Source organism: Pongo pygmaeus, chromosome 5 (assembly GCF_028885625.2).
Source record: "Pongo pygmaeus isolate AG05252 chromosome 5, NHGRI_mPonPyg2-v2.0_pri, whole genome shotgun sequence".
NCBI lineage: Eukaryota > Metazoa > Chordata > Mammalia > Primates > Hominidae > Pongo > Pongo pygmaeus.
The window spans coordinates 23,524,191-23,539,231 of NC_072378.2; the positions used below are offsets into that span (position 1 = coordinate 23,524,191).

The 15,041-nt window shown below is 36.3% G+C and overlaps 2 long non-coding RNA genes across 3 annotated transcripts in view; one reads left to right on the plus strand and one right to left on the minus strand.

Moving 5' to 3' along the window:
• Positions 1 to 15,041, plus strand: part of LOC134739689 (uncharacterized) — a 296,309-nt gene that overhangs the window by 248,151 nt on the left and 33,117 nt on the right. The window lies entirely within an intron of this gene.
• Positions 13,230 to 15,041, minus strand: part of LOC134739691 (uncharacterized) — a 133,336-nt gene continuing 131,524 nt past the window's right edge. Inside the window, exon 3 of the long non-coding RNA XR_010126586.1 lies at positions 13,230 to 13,341. This is a non-coding gene — a long non-coding RNA (uncharacterized LOC134739691). The remainder of the gene's footprint in view (positions 13,342 to 15,041) is intronic.

The following is a 15,041-nucleotide window of genomic DNA, read 5'->3' on the forward strand; positions in this document are numbered from 1 at the left end:
TTTTATTTTATTTTATTTTTTTTTTTGAGACAGAGTTTAGCTCTTGTCACCCAGGCTGGAGTGCAATGGCATGATCTTGGCTCACTGCAACCTCTGCCTCCCGGAGTCAAGTGATTCTCCTGACTCAGCCTCCCGAGTAGCTGGGAATACAGGTGCCCACCACCATGCCTGGCTAATTTTTTTGCATTTTTAGTAGAGATGGGGTTTCACCATGTTGGCCAGGCTGGTCTCAAACTCCTGACCTCAGATGATCTGCCCGCCTCAGCCACCCAAAGTGTTGGGATTACAGGCGTGAGCCACCATGCCTGCCAAGTTTCTGAATTTTTATATTATTAGCTCAGTGATGAAGCACTCAGATGATAAGTGAAAATAAAAAGAATTTTTAAATATCACAAATCGCAATTAGTTCCTAACTCTATTCAGCAACAGCAGTAAGCTGATGATTGGATATATTTGTAGGTAATTTTTATACAGTAAAAAGCTCATGAGAACTAAAGTTGATTCTGTACCTGAGAATTAAAGCTTTTACATATATTTATATATATAATATATATTTATTCATAAAGTATGTATATATAATATATATATGGTCTGCAAACTAGGAATTAAAAGTAACATCCTCAACTTGATAAAGGCCATCTATGAAAAAATTTCAACTAACACCATATTTAATGGTAAAAGACCTAATATTTCCTCCTAACATTAGGAAAAAGAGAAGAGAATCTACTCATACCACTTCTATTCAATATTGTACTCAAGGACCTAGCTAATAATATAAGGCAAGAAAAAAAGTAAAAAGCATGTATTTTAGAAAAGAAGATTTTTAAAAATTGGAGAAAAAAATTTAAAGAATATGAAACTTAGGAACCTGCAGAATAACAGCAAAACATCTAATATGTGCATAATTGGAGTCCCAAGAAGAAAGTGAAAAAAGAATAGGGCAGAAAAAATACTTAAAGTAGTAATAACCCCAAACTTTCAAATTTGGAGAGAGATATGGATTTACACATTTTAGAGGTTCATTAAATTCCAATCCAGATAACTAAAATGAAAAACACACCAGGGTATATTGTCTTGAAACCGCTGAAACCAAGATTTTTAAAAAGAGGTATTAAAAGTAGCCAACAATGTATAATTTACAGGTGAGCCATGATAAATAATCACTGACTCCCTTATCAAAACACTAGGGATCTGTAGATGGTAGAATGACATTTTTGAAGTGCTTAAGGAGGGGAAAAATAATGTCCACTCAGAATTATATATCCAGCAAAAATATCCTTCAAAAATTAACAGAAAATTCATTTGCAGATATGGAAATTAAAGGAATGTGTTGCCAATAGATCTATACTTCACAGAGTGATAAAGGAAGTTCTCCAGACCAAAGCAAAATCATAATAAACAGACACTGGGATCTACTGAAAGGAATGAAGACCATTGGAAACGATATTTATAGGGATAAATAGAACACGTTTTTTTCTCTGAATTTAAAAAATATATATTTGCCATGATTTATTCCAATTCTGCTTGTATCTTCCAGGCAGACCTTTCTGCTTCCCTGTACAGACATACTGCCAGGAGTCGCAGTCTGCACTGTAAATATTTGTTCTTATCTCTTTACGTAAAAGCCCATTTCTAGGCCCCAGTTCATGTGGATATTTGTTTGGGGTTAATTCCCAATAAAATGAGCAAGGAAACATCTTCCTTGTAACTTATTATTTAATATATCCTCATCATCTTTATTCAGCACTGTCTATGTTGGTTTATGTCTTTTTGGCAACACAGCTTTCCCAGAAATGCTTAAAGACCTTTTCATGGACCATAAAAGAAAGAATATAGGTCTAAATTCACTTAGGTATATGTCTCTAGTGTCTGGTGGTTTGTAATGCCACCTGCTGTAATAAATGTTACCCTTAAATTTCCATGCCTTAACACAGTAGAGGTGATTTCTCAGCCAGTTAGAACCCAGTTGGTTGGGATAGGAAAGGTGTTGCCAGTCCTTCAGGAGGAAAGCCTGACAGCAGCTCTTACATTTTCAGTTGGATGCTTCTAAGATCACCCTTTGTCTTCATATCTAGATAAAAAATGACGTGATGAAATCAGGGTTGTTCTTCCTCTAAAGCCCCCAAAGGTTTATTATTTTTGTTTGAAGAGACTAACGAGAAGGAAAATAAAAGGTATGAGGAAGGTTTATAAGAAGCAGCGCAACATGTCGACTATTTAGGCAGAATTTTCACAATAACCCATCTCATTAATATCCTTCCTAATATCGGCAATGCCTTCTCAATCCAATTAGCCTATGTGACTGAAAGTGCTCCTACATATCAGGTATGCAGGGAGATGATGGACAGTGGGGAAAGAGGAATGATTGGGAGGAAGGGCATAACAAAAACTAAGCAATACATGAAAGACAAATGGACCAGGTCGCAGATATAAAAGCAAATGATAAAGTAATAAGGAAGAAAATGAAGCCTGAATATACTAAATAACAGTGATATTTCAGAAAAAGGGGATTCTTTTATTAGGGTCAAGATCAGTTAGGTCTTTGGAACTTAAGATGTGGTAGACTTTTTTTTGAAATGTAAATGGTTGGTCTATATCACCTTTATTCAGTTTTCAAACTCTCTTTTTAACTCTCTTTCCCTTTAGGCATTGCCCTTTTGGTAGCCTCTGAAGTCTTCAGAGAAAATCTGGGCCTTCAAGGGCTCTGTTTAAAAAACACTGGCTGATAAGTAGCCTGAGGTCATCTCTAGAAATAATACCTTTATTGGAGTTCCTACTGCCACCAAAAAAATTTCATTTTTTAATAAAATCCTACTCATTTTACAAGGTTCATCTCTAAAATAACCCTTCTCTGAAACCTTCACTGACCCTGCTCCAAAACCTCGGTATTCTCTTCCTTTCTGATCCCATTGCACCATGTCTGACTTGCTAGTGTGACAATACCGCTTTGTGTTTTTGTAGATGGTCCAACAGACTTTAGCTCTTATAGCGACTTTATTTTCTCAATGAAAAGAACAGTGCCCGGTCTACAGCATTTGCTCAGTAAATGGAAACAGAAACGTCTAAAACATAACTAAATTGATTTGAATTGACTTGAGCTGCATTAAAAAGAGTTGAGTTGACTGAATGGAAAAAAAATTAAAGAAAAACTAAAAAATACAAAAAACAGAAAAAGTGACTTGCCTAACAAAGGGCTTAAGCTCAGCCAGACTAGAAGCATGAAATGCAGTGAGGCAGGTTTCTAAATTTTTTTATTAGCCCAGTGATAAAGCATGCAGATGATAAGAGAAAACGGAAAGAACTTTCAGATATGACAAATCTCAACTGGTGCCTAATTAGATTTAGCATCAATAGTTTAAGCTGATGATTGCATATATTTATATACAATTTTGTTACAGTGAAAACCCCATAATGAGAACTAAAGTTAATTCTATACATTGAGAATTATGTATCCCCAATTGTAGGAAAATTGGTGCTTTAATATTTAGCAGAGTGAGAGAATGATGAGAAATTTATGTTAAAATGGGAAAAAAGACTATATTTCCAACACAAACACATGACAAAGAAGGAATCCTCAAGATTATATATTGTTTCAATAAAAGTGGCAGGACAAGTAAAAGAAAATCGTAAGTTAAGGAGCATTTTTGAACACCCACTATGCCAGGCACTCTTGCTAGATACCTGTAAAACATAATTCCATTATTTCTCCCAATAACCTCGTGATTTTACAGATTTTAAAAAAGAGATTCAGCAAAACAATTGAACACATGGAGATAGAGAATGGAAGGATGGTTACCAGAGGCTGTGTAGAGTAGTCGGGGAGTGAGCGGAAAGCGGAGATGGTTGATTGCTACAAAAAAAGTTAAAAAGAATGAATAAGACCTAGTACTTGATAGCACAATAGGGGACTGTCGTCAGTAATAATTTAATTGCACATTTTAAAATAACCTAAAAAGTGTAATTGGATTATTTGTAACACAAAGGATAAATAATACTTAAGAGATGAATACCTAATTCTCCCTGATGTGACGGTTATGCATTGCATGCCTGTGCCAAAATATCTCCTGTACCCAACTCATAAACCTACTATGTACCCATAAATTTAAAATAAAATTTAAATATAAGATTTAGGACGGTTAGAAAATGTATCCAGGATTATATCTGGCAATTCAAACACAGCTATGTTCAATTTTAAAACACATGCCTTATCCAGGAAATCAAATACATATCTGCATGTCTTATCATTCTTTTATAGGGACAACTGTACCTGCTTTGCCCAATTTCAGGTACCAGGATTTCAGTTACAGTTTTCAGTTGGCTTTAGCTGTTTTGGGTTAACAATTCTTGACATTTTTAAGTTGTCTATTCATTTGTTTGTATATCACTTGGGAATATATAATACCATTATGAAGGATTAATTAATAATAATGGCTAGAAGACTTCCAGTAGCTGCAGGCAAAAGCAGGTGGGTAGCAGACAGACAACTTCCCAAAATCTCTTCCCCAACAATATGAAATAACTTCACATCTATGAAAATTCAAAGCAAAACTACATTTCCCCAAGTTACTTGAAAACATAGAAAACAAAAAGAGCAAAATAATTGCATGTAAAAAAGAAAAGTAAATAAATACAAGGGCCAAAGCAGTCTCACATGCTCAGTCTTCTGTCTGCCCTCTGTGTGACCAGCAAGCATGGACCAGGAAAAAAACCTGAAGACTTCGGAACAGGAACACTAGCTAAGAGGGCCTGAGTGTGAGTTGGTAGCATCAATGTTATGGATTGAGTGTGTCCTCCCGAAATGTATATGTTGAAGACATAATGAAACGTGATAGTATTAGGAAGCGGGCCTTCAGGAGGTAATTCAGTTTAGATGAGGTCATGAGGATAGAGTTCTCATGATGGGATTAGTTCTCTTATATCAAGAGACAGAGATTACTCCCTCTTCCTTTCTCTACCATGTGTGGACACAATAAGGAAACAGCCATCTATAAGCCAAAAAGAAAACTCTCACCAGAACTCAACCATGCCAGTGCCTTGATCTTGGACTTCCCAGTCCCCAGAATTGTGAGAAATAAATGTTTGCTGTTTAAGCCACTCAGTCTATGCTATTTTGCTGTAGCAGTACAAAGTGACTAAGACAGACAGAAAAAATAAACCCACTGTATATCTGAGAGGAAAAACAAATAACTGAGCAGATCAAACCAAGCACTGCACAGAAGGGATTTCAAAGTATGTGTCTTAAAAAGGAAGATATAAAAAAATAAATAGCATGACTTCAACCTTTGTGAAGCAAAAACTGCAGGAGGTACAGAAGATATATGGACTAGGAGACCTAGCTAGATTAGAGTGAGGCAAGCAAGAGTGTAGTAGAGTTCAATAAATGTCGATTCAAAAAAAATCCATGATGACTAAATATAAAATTGTAAATAAACACAGGATCTGTCCCTTCACTTACACAACTCTGCTTCACTCATCTCACTGCAATCTTGGCCCAGATTCCAATAAAATTTTTATATAAGCAGGATGCCGTCCCATAGGCTTATAGTATACTTATTTAACTTTTTTAAGTACTGCATTAAAATAGTATTTATCTTGATAAATAGGTTTTTTGGTGCACCATTAAATTTTACATCAAAGTGAGTACCTGTCGTAATTTCCTTGTCCCTGTCTTGCTAATAGGAGGCTTTAATACACTGCTGTCATTATAAGATAGATAAAATTCACAGAAAATAAGTAAAAAGACAAAAAGTTACAAAAAGCACCAGATAGTTAGATGGTTTCACAGGAGAACTCTACCATGTTCTTCAGACTCGATATTCCCAATACTCTATAAATTATTCTAGAGCATTGAAAATGAAGGAAAATTACCTAATTCCTTTCTCTTTTTTTGAAGAAGGAATAACTGATAATTAAACCAGATAAAGATAGTACAAAGAAGGAAAATTGAGACAAATGTTACTCATTAATACGAATTTTTAAATTCTGATCACAGATCAGTGATACATTAATAATAATAATAATAATATACTATGGTCAAGTGAGATTTATGCCAAGAATACAAGGTTGGTTTAATATTGGAGATTTTTGGTCTCCAGAACTATGACAGAATAAATTTATGTTGCTTTAAGCTACAAGATTCATAGTCATTTGCTGTGGCAGCCCTTGAAAACTAATCCAGTTAGTATACATATGTAAATTTCTCAGCTCTGTCTGCTGTAGAGCCTACAAACAATGACACCGCAATAGCAGTGAGTAGACCTAGCACCAAATTTTAACTTTCTAAACACCATTCTCCAATGGAAGGAACTCGGACTTTTTGAAGAAATGATTGACGCCAGGACTGAGGCAGGGAATATACAAGATGAGCCTGGAATATTATATGGTATCAGAAATCAAATAAGCATTCAAAAAAGATGAGGGCTTGATAAAAGAAAAAGGACCCAACCTGCTGGAGGAACTTGAGCAACACTATAAATATGAGTAGCATTTGATTATAATCCATAGACCAAAGTTAAAATATATAATCAATAAATAAGAGAGAAGGGACAATTCTTCCTCAGAGTAGAATTTTAATGAATAAAGATAGAAGCAAAGAGGAAACATAGTAACTGTCACAGACAAGGTCGACTAAGGAGTGCTGAATTCAATGAGAAAAAGTTTAAGGAGAAACAGAATTTGTATATTCTCAAAGGGTCTTCCCCAAGTTATTTATTAACTACGTAGGGTAGAAGAGTAATTTTATAGTCAAAAAAAACAGTAGAAACTACCTTTGCCAAGTAATCAAAGTTAATGTTACCAATAATAAAACATGAACATCATGGATCCCATGATATGATACACTGAGAAGGGCCCACACATCTCTGTGATATTCTTGCCAAAGATGCATGACTTTAGCTCAATGACTAGAAAATGATGCACAAATCCAACTTAGGAAAAAGTAAAAACGATTTGTGTATTTCAGCCATGCAATAAAAAACCTGTTCAAATTTATTTAAATTAACTTCGATTTAAGTTAACTCCAAGTTAAGGAACACTTGAAACAACTGGTCAATGATCTTTAAAAGGGTGAAGGCTGTGAAAGAGGAGGAAAGATTGAGAAACTCTTACAGATTGCAGAAGACTAAGGGGAAGTAACAACCAATCCCAAGGTAACATCCTGGATAGCATCCTGGAACTGAAAGGACAGTAGAAGAAAAATTAGTGAAATTCAAATATAGAAGTCAATTTAGTTAATAGTACTGTACCAATGTTAATTTCTTGATTCTGATCATCATACTATGGTTATGTACAATGATAGCATTAGTAGAAGCTCCATGAGGGGAACTGTATCATTTTTGCAACTTTTCTGTAAGTCTGAATTGAGTTCAAAATAAAATTTAAAAATGACTAAACATACAAAGTAGATGAAAATAACACAGGTTGCTACTCAGTTGATTTAAAGTACACACAAGTGCTATCACTAATGCTTGAGGGTGAAGTTCTCCTCTCTTCTCCTCCTTCTTGAATTCTCTCCCCTTCTTCCCTTCCTAGCTTTCTTCTTTCTTTCTTCCCCACTCTGTCTTTTATCTTTCCTTTTATACTGGATGAGGAAACACATCCCATAGCAGAACACTTGTACAACCTTGTTGTGGCTTCAGAGCATTTTCAAAGCATTTATAAGGACTCAAGAAACAATTCTTTGATTGAAATCCAACCAAGAAGTAATGTGCTTCCATTTGACAAATACAGTCTTTTTTCTCTGGGCCAGGTTTAGCTTCACTTCCCAGACTGTTTGCAGCAACTGTAATCAATAGCTATTTACTTCCACTAAGCTGAGGAAAGAACTTAAGAATTAAGTGTTGCAGTAGAGACAGGTTTTCAAGAAAAGAAGGAAAGAAAGCCAGTAAAATTTCTTTTCAGAAAGTGTTTTTGTCCCAATGTCTGCTTATGAAGAAATGAACCATTTGTAATAGTTAACATAGATTTTTTGAAGGGAGGCATAAGAATGTATAATCTCTGAAATAAGTATCAATGACTGTTTTTGATTTATTTAACTTTAAAAATTTAAGATAAGATCCAAAATTCTTTCTGTGTGTGGGTCTATTTGTGTTTTGTGGGAAATGGGGACAGACACTGAGATCAATTACATGTCTATTCCTACTCCAGGTAAACGTTTCCAGCCACCTCACCATCACCACCATCATCAATAAAAGAATTCTGGGATGAGTACAGTGACTCATGCCTGTGATACCAGCACTGGGAGGCAGAGGCAGGTGGATCACTTTAGCCCAGGGGTTCAAGACCAGCTTGGGCAACATGGCAAAACCCCATCTCTACAAAAAATACAAAAACAAACAAACAAACAAACAAAAAACCAACACACACACCCCTACAAAAATTAAACTGGCGTGGTGGTGGCACAAGCCTATAGTCCCAGCTCCTTGGGAGGCTGACATGGGAGCATCACTTGAGCTGGGAGGTTGAGGCTTCAGTGAGCCAACATCACACCACTGCACTCTAGCATGGGCCACAAAGAGGAATCATGTCTTGATATAAAAAAAAAAGAGAGAGAGAGAGAATTCTGCATGTCTTTACTTCACTGCCCACACGGCTTGAGCCACACAGTCAAAGAAGCAGGACAATGTCATGGTCATTTAAAAAAAAGAGAGAGAGAGGACTGTTTTGTGTTCTGAAGGAAAAATAAAAGCTTTTGGCTAATGGAATATTGAGTAAAAACTAGTTTATCATATAATTACAGAGTAATGTTAGGCATTTTTCATGAAGGAGAGCAGACTAGATAAAGGAATTAATGGGGAACAAATCAAAGGCCATGTGCCATGTGGTATGGGAAAAGCATTATGAGTCCTTCAGCAAGTTAACTTTTTCAAACTATTTCCTCCCTCTAAAGTTAGGAACTTTATGTTGCTAAATTTTGTCAATACCTATAAATATGTGCAATTTCACTAAGTCTATTGAATTTGACTCCATGTTTAGTGATAATGTACTCATGCATTCAATGCTTTCAAAAAGGACTTATGTCTATGATTCAGTTCATGTGTTTTTTTTTTCTTTCTCTACTCATCATACTGTTGCTGAGAAATTCTGTTTCCAAATATATGTGTACAGGACACATATTATATATAGTACATTTACCTAAGAACTCTAAAGAGTACAAATTATCTATTTAGAGCCATGTTTTTAAAGACAAGATTTCAGAAATTACAGTGAGTTTTATCTGAGAAAAGAAAGGTTGCAGGAAAATCTGATATCCATAGATAATTTCTAATCTGGCTTTGGATCCTATTATGTCCATGAAATGCATGCTAAATTCATTAATAATAACTTTATTTTGCAAGTCAATGAACACTTTCTCAGTTCTTGTTTTAACAGATGTGGTTAAAATTGACCTCTGCTTGAAAATAATAATGCTAAGGAGGCCTAGCTGTCCTACTCCTTGTCTTGTCATCAGTTTGATGCCCTGATGCCCCCCATTGTCCAGGATTTGATGATTAGCCCGTGTTTGCTTCTCACTGACTGCTCATTTCAAGATTTATACCTGGGGTTTTTAAAATCAGATATGGTAAGGTAACAGACATGGAGACAACTGCCTTTGAAAGAAGAATTTACTTCTTACATTTCACAAGAGAAGGGAGCATGCCAAGCCACAAAGGCCACACGGGGAAGGCAGCACCAGGTTTCATCAGGAGGCAGAAGCAAGAGGAAGAGGAAAGCCCAGGCCAAAGCATTTATTGGGTTCTCCATAGGAAAAGGCAAGACACGGTAGGGGAATGGCTTTGGACTGGCAGTTTAAAAAATTCTGGAGGGCCTTAAGGCATAGGGGCCGTCTCTAGTCTTTAGGCACCAGGCCTTGGGTTGATTTAGGGCAAGGGAAATATTGGCTTGGTATGTGAGAGTTAGGTAGAGAAGTGTTACAGCATATGGGCTGTGGATCCCAAGAGTTGTAAACAACTTCGTCCATTTGGCTGTCTTTGGCTCTTTAATTAATGGATGCCAAATAGATAAACACAGAGTCTAAGAAAACACAATTAGAGTTTACTGTGAATTTTTGGATTTTTAACAATACTTACATGCATCACTTAAATCTAGACCTGCAGATTCTGCAAGCTTCATATATATCTATTAGAAATCTCCTCATGAATGTAAATGCACATCACAATGTGCAGCTATTCAAAACTGAAGTTATTATCCGTGCCCTGCAGAGCTGAGCTTTGTCCTCTATTTCCTGCTTTGGTTGTCACCATTATTATACATCCAGTCACCCAAGTCATAAATCTGAAAGACAGCGTTGCCTTTTCAATCTTCCTTACATGCAATGAGCAATCATCAGTCCCTTCTGTCCTTATCTCTTACATATTTTTTGAATCTGTACATTGCTACCAGTTCATAATCCCTTAATCCATCAGTACAACTATCATTGTACATATAACCTCGTTAAAAGTCTCTCTACTTTTGGTTCTACAGGATATGGACTTAATTACTCCCTTAATTACTCCCATTTTTAGTGACTCCTCATAGTCCTTGGGGCAAAGTCCAAGCTGCTAGCACAACACTCACAGCTTTTGGTGGTAACACATGCAATTATTTTTCCCAGTTTTATTTTCAACTAACTTTTCCATCATACTCTATGTCCCACAGTAAAATACTTGTGTTTTCTTTCTTTTTTTTTAATTATTATACTTTAAGTTTTAGGGTACATGTGTACAACGTGCAGGTTTGTTACATATGTATACATGTGCCATGTTGGTGTGCTGCACCCATTAACTCGTCATTTAGCATTAGGTATATCTCCTAATGCTATCCCTCCCCCCTTCCCCCACCCCACAACAGTCCCTGGTGTGTGATGTTCCCCTTCCTGTGTCCATGTGTTCTCATTGTTCAATTCCCATCTATGAGTGAGAACATGCGGTGTTTGGTTTTTTGTCCTTGCAATAGTTTGCTGAGAATGATGGTTTCCAGCTTCATCCATGTCCCTACAAAGGACATGAACTCATCCTTTTTTATGGCTGCATAGTATTCCATGGTGTATATGTGCCACATTTTCTTAATCCAGTCTATCATTGTTGGACATTTGGGTTGGTTCCAAGTCTTTGCTATTGTGAATAGTGCTGCAGTAAACATATGTGTGCATGTGTCTTTATAGCAGCATGATTTATAATCCTTTTGGTGTATACCCAGTAATGGGATGGCTGGGTCAAATGGTATTTCTAGTTCTAGATCCCTGAGGAATCGCCACACTGACTTCCACAATGGTTGAACTGGTTTACAGTCCCACCAACAGTGTAAAAGTGTTCCTATTTCTCCACATCCTCTCCAGCACCTGTTGTTTCCTGACTTTTTAATGATTGCCATTCTAACTGGTGTGAGATGGTATCTCATTGTGGTTTTGATTTGCATTTCTCTGATGGCCAGTGATGATGAGCATTTTTTCATGTGTCTTTTGGCTGCATAAATGTCTTCTTTTGAGAAGTGTCTGTTCATATCCTTCGCCCACTTTTTGATGGGGTTATTTGTTTTTTTCTTGTAAATTTGTTGGAGTTCATTGTAGATTCTGGATATTAGCCCTTTGTCAGATGAGTAGGTTGCAAAAATTTTCTCCCATTTTGTAGGTTGCCTGTTCACTCTGATGGTAGTTTCTTTTGCTGTGCAGAAGCTCTTTAGTTTAATTAGATCCCATTTGTCAATTTTGGCTTTTGTTGCCATTGCTTTTGGTGTTTTAGAATATGAAGTCCTTGCCCATGCCTATGTCCTGAATGGTAATGCCTAGGTTTTCTTCTAGGGTTTTTATGGTTTTAGGTCTAACGTTTAAGTCTTTAATCCATCTTGAATTAATTTTTGTATAAGGTGTAAGGAAGGGATCCAGTTTCAGCTTTCTACATATGGCTAGCCAGTTTTCCCAGCACCATTTATTAAATAGGGAATCCTTTCCCCATTGCTTGTTTTTCTCAGATTTGTCGAAGATCAGATAGCTGTAGATATGTGGCATGATTTCTGAGGGCTCTGTTCTGTTCCATTGGTCTATATCTCTGTTTTGGTACCAGTACCATGCTGTTTTGGTTACTGTAGCCTTGTAGTATAGTTTGAAGTCAGGTAGCGTGATGCCTCCAGCTTTGTTCTTTTGGCTTAGGATTGACTTGGCGATGCGGGCTCTTTTTTGGTTCCATGTGAACTTTAAAGTAGTTTTTTCCAATTCTGTGAAGAAAGTCATTGGTAGCTTGATGGGGATGGCATTGAACCTATAAATTACCTTGGGCAGTATGGCCATTTTCACGATATTGATTCTTCCTACCCAGGAGCATGGAATGTTCTTCCATTTGTTTGTATCCTGTTTTGTTTCATTGAGCAGTGGTTTGTAGTTCTCCTTGAAAAGGTCCTTCACATCCCTTGTAAGTTGGATTCCTAGGTATTTTATTCTCTTTGAAGCAATTGTGAATGGGAGTTCACTCATGATTTGGCTCTCTGTTTGTCTGTTATTGGTGTATAAGAATGCTTGTGATTTTTGTACATTGATTTTGTATCCTGAGACTTTGCTGAAGTTGCTTATCAGCTTAAGGAGATTTGGGGCTGAGACAATGGGGTTTTCTAGATATACAATCATGTCATCTGCAAACAGGGACGATTTGACTTCCTCTTTTCCTAATTGAATGCCCTTCATTTCCTTCTCCTGCCTGATTGCCCTGGCCAGAACTTCCAACACTATGTTGAATAGGAGTGGTGAGGGAGGGTATCCCTGTCTTGTGCCCGTTTTCAAAGGGAATGCTTCCAGTTTTTGCCCATTCAGTATGATATTGGCTGTGGATTTGTCATAGATAGCTCTTATTATTTTGAGATACGTCCCATCAATACCTAATTTATTGAGAGTTTTCAGCGTGAAGGGTTGTTGAATTTTGTCAAAGGCCTTTTCTGCATCTATTGAGATAATCATGTGGCTTTTGTCTTTGGTTCTGTTTATATGCTGGATTACGTTTATTGATTTTCGTATGTTGAACCAGCCTTGCATCCCAGGGATGAAGCCCACTTGATCGTGGTGGATAAGCTTTTTGATGTGTTGCTGGATTCGGTTTGCCAGTATTTTATTGAGGATTTTTGCATCAATGTTCATCAAGGATATTGGTCTAAAATTCTCTTTTTTTGTTGTGTCTCTGCCAGGCTTTGGTATCAGGATGATGCTGGCCTCATAAAATGAGTTAGGGAGGATTCCCTCTTTTTCTATTGATTGGAATAGTTTCAGAAGGAATGGTACCGGCTCCTCCTTGTACCTCTGGTAGAATTCGGCTGTGAATCTGTCTGGTCCTGGACTTTTTTTGGTTGGTACGCTATTACTTCTTCCTGGTTTAGTCTTTTCTAAACAAAAACAAAAACAAAACAAAACAAAAACGTGTTATTTTATCTCTTTCCTAGTATACATTCTGGCCCTCTCAATTGAAATGTCCTCTACTCACACCCATCCGTTTGGCAAGTCCTTTTTGTTTCAACGTCCTGCAGAACTGGCTCAGGCCTTAGTTCCTTTTGAGAACCTTCTTCAATCCATCCTCTTCCTTTGTACTACTTCATTCCTTTGTGCTTTTCATTGCACTTCTCCTAATGGATGGTAAAGATTCCTATACCTCTTCTTTCTCTTCTGGCCCCTTCCCTGAAGTTTCATGAGGGCAGGACTAGGTTGCACATCTGTATCTTAATAGCTCCTATCCACAGTCTAATACCCTAGCAGGCAGTCAAGAAATGTTTTTTTGCACTAAAATCAACTGGGTTTAAAAAATTTCAGAACACTTCTCTGACTGGGGAACCACAATACAAGTTATGAAGCAGTTTTTTTCCTCATAGGGGAGCATGTTTTCCTGAGAAGTCCAAATATTTTTTTTCTATAACATGTGTTTTTTCTTTCTTTTTTGGTTCCGCTATTAGGCAGCTGTGGGACAATGTACAATTTCTTCCCAGCAATGAAAGCTTTGTTTAATATATGCAGTACCTTTTGTGCCTCAGCAACAGTCCCCAAGGATCTCCCTCTTAAAGAATGTATGGAGAGTGAAAGAAATGCTAAGAGAACAGTCTATGCAAATAATGCAAACAAGAATTGAAGAACAGAATGTAACAACAGACTCTAAACTCTCATCAAAACATGATTTCCATGATTTCAGAGTGCCCCTTAATTGTGCTCTGGAGAGGCCAACTCATAAATAATATTAGTACTTTTTTATAAAAGAATGCCCCTTAACAAAAAAGTCTACATGAAGAGTAAGTTGGTTTGAAATGTTTGAATAAAAATCCCAGAATAATGTATTCATTTATTTATTAAATACATTCAGTAATGAATTTTAAACTCTAGGCATCAGTTTCTAGGTATTTACTGTTTGGGAGTGTAACTAGATTTTCATTTTATCTTAAGCTATATTACCAGGTAGACAAATCCAATATTCTCATAAATTCCTTGACACTGTATTCCAGATCTTGCCTTTCTTATTCACTCTTTAGTTATTCTGTCATCCTCCTGAGTCATGTATGCTAAAATGACTCACTATAGGTAGCAATGTGTTTTTATAAACATATGTAAGATAAAATCAAGATGTATAAGATAATAAGTGATGATAAAAATGTAATCGAACAGTCTTAATATTAAGAGCTTCTAAATATTATACAGAGAACACAGTAGTAAATGTTTCCTGGAATCTTAATTTTACTAAGTATTGAAAATAACAGAATCAGAGTTCAGCATTTATGCTATAAAAAGGAATGTAGAAAAAAATATTCTAGAATTGATTTAAAGACCTCCTCCCTGTATATCACACCATTTTGATTCTGGAATAAGTTGGTCTTCTTATGCTAATGAAAATCCTGTTTAAAAATATATCAATGTTACTGAAAATCAAACTTACCATTAAATATTTTTAAACTCATAATAGATTTCATGAAAGTAAGAAAATTACATGCTCAGTGAAATAGCTATAAAAGCTATATTACGATTTGCCTTCATTCAGCAAATTTAGAATAAAAAGTACCCGCATATTAGTAATAACGAATCAAAATCAACAAATAAGTTTAGCCTT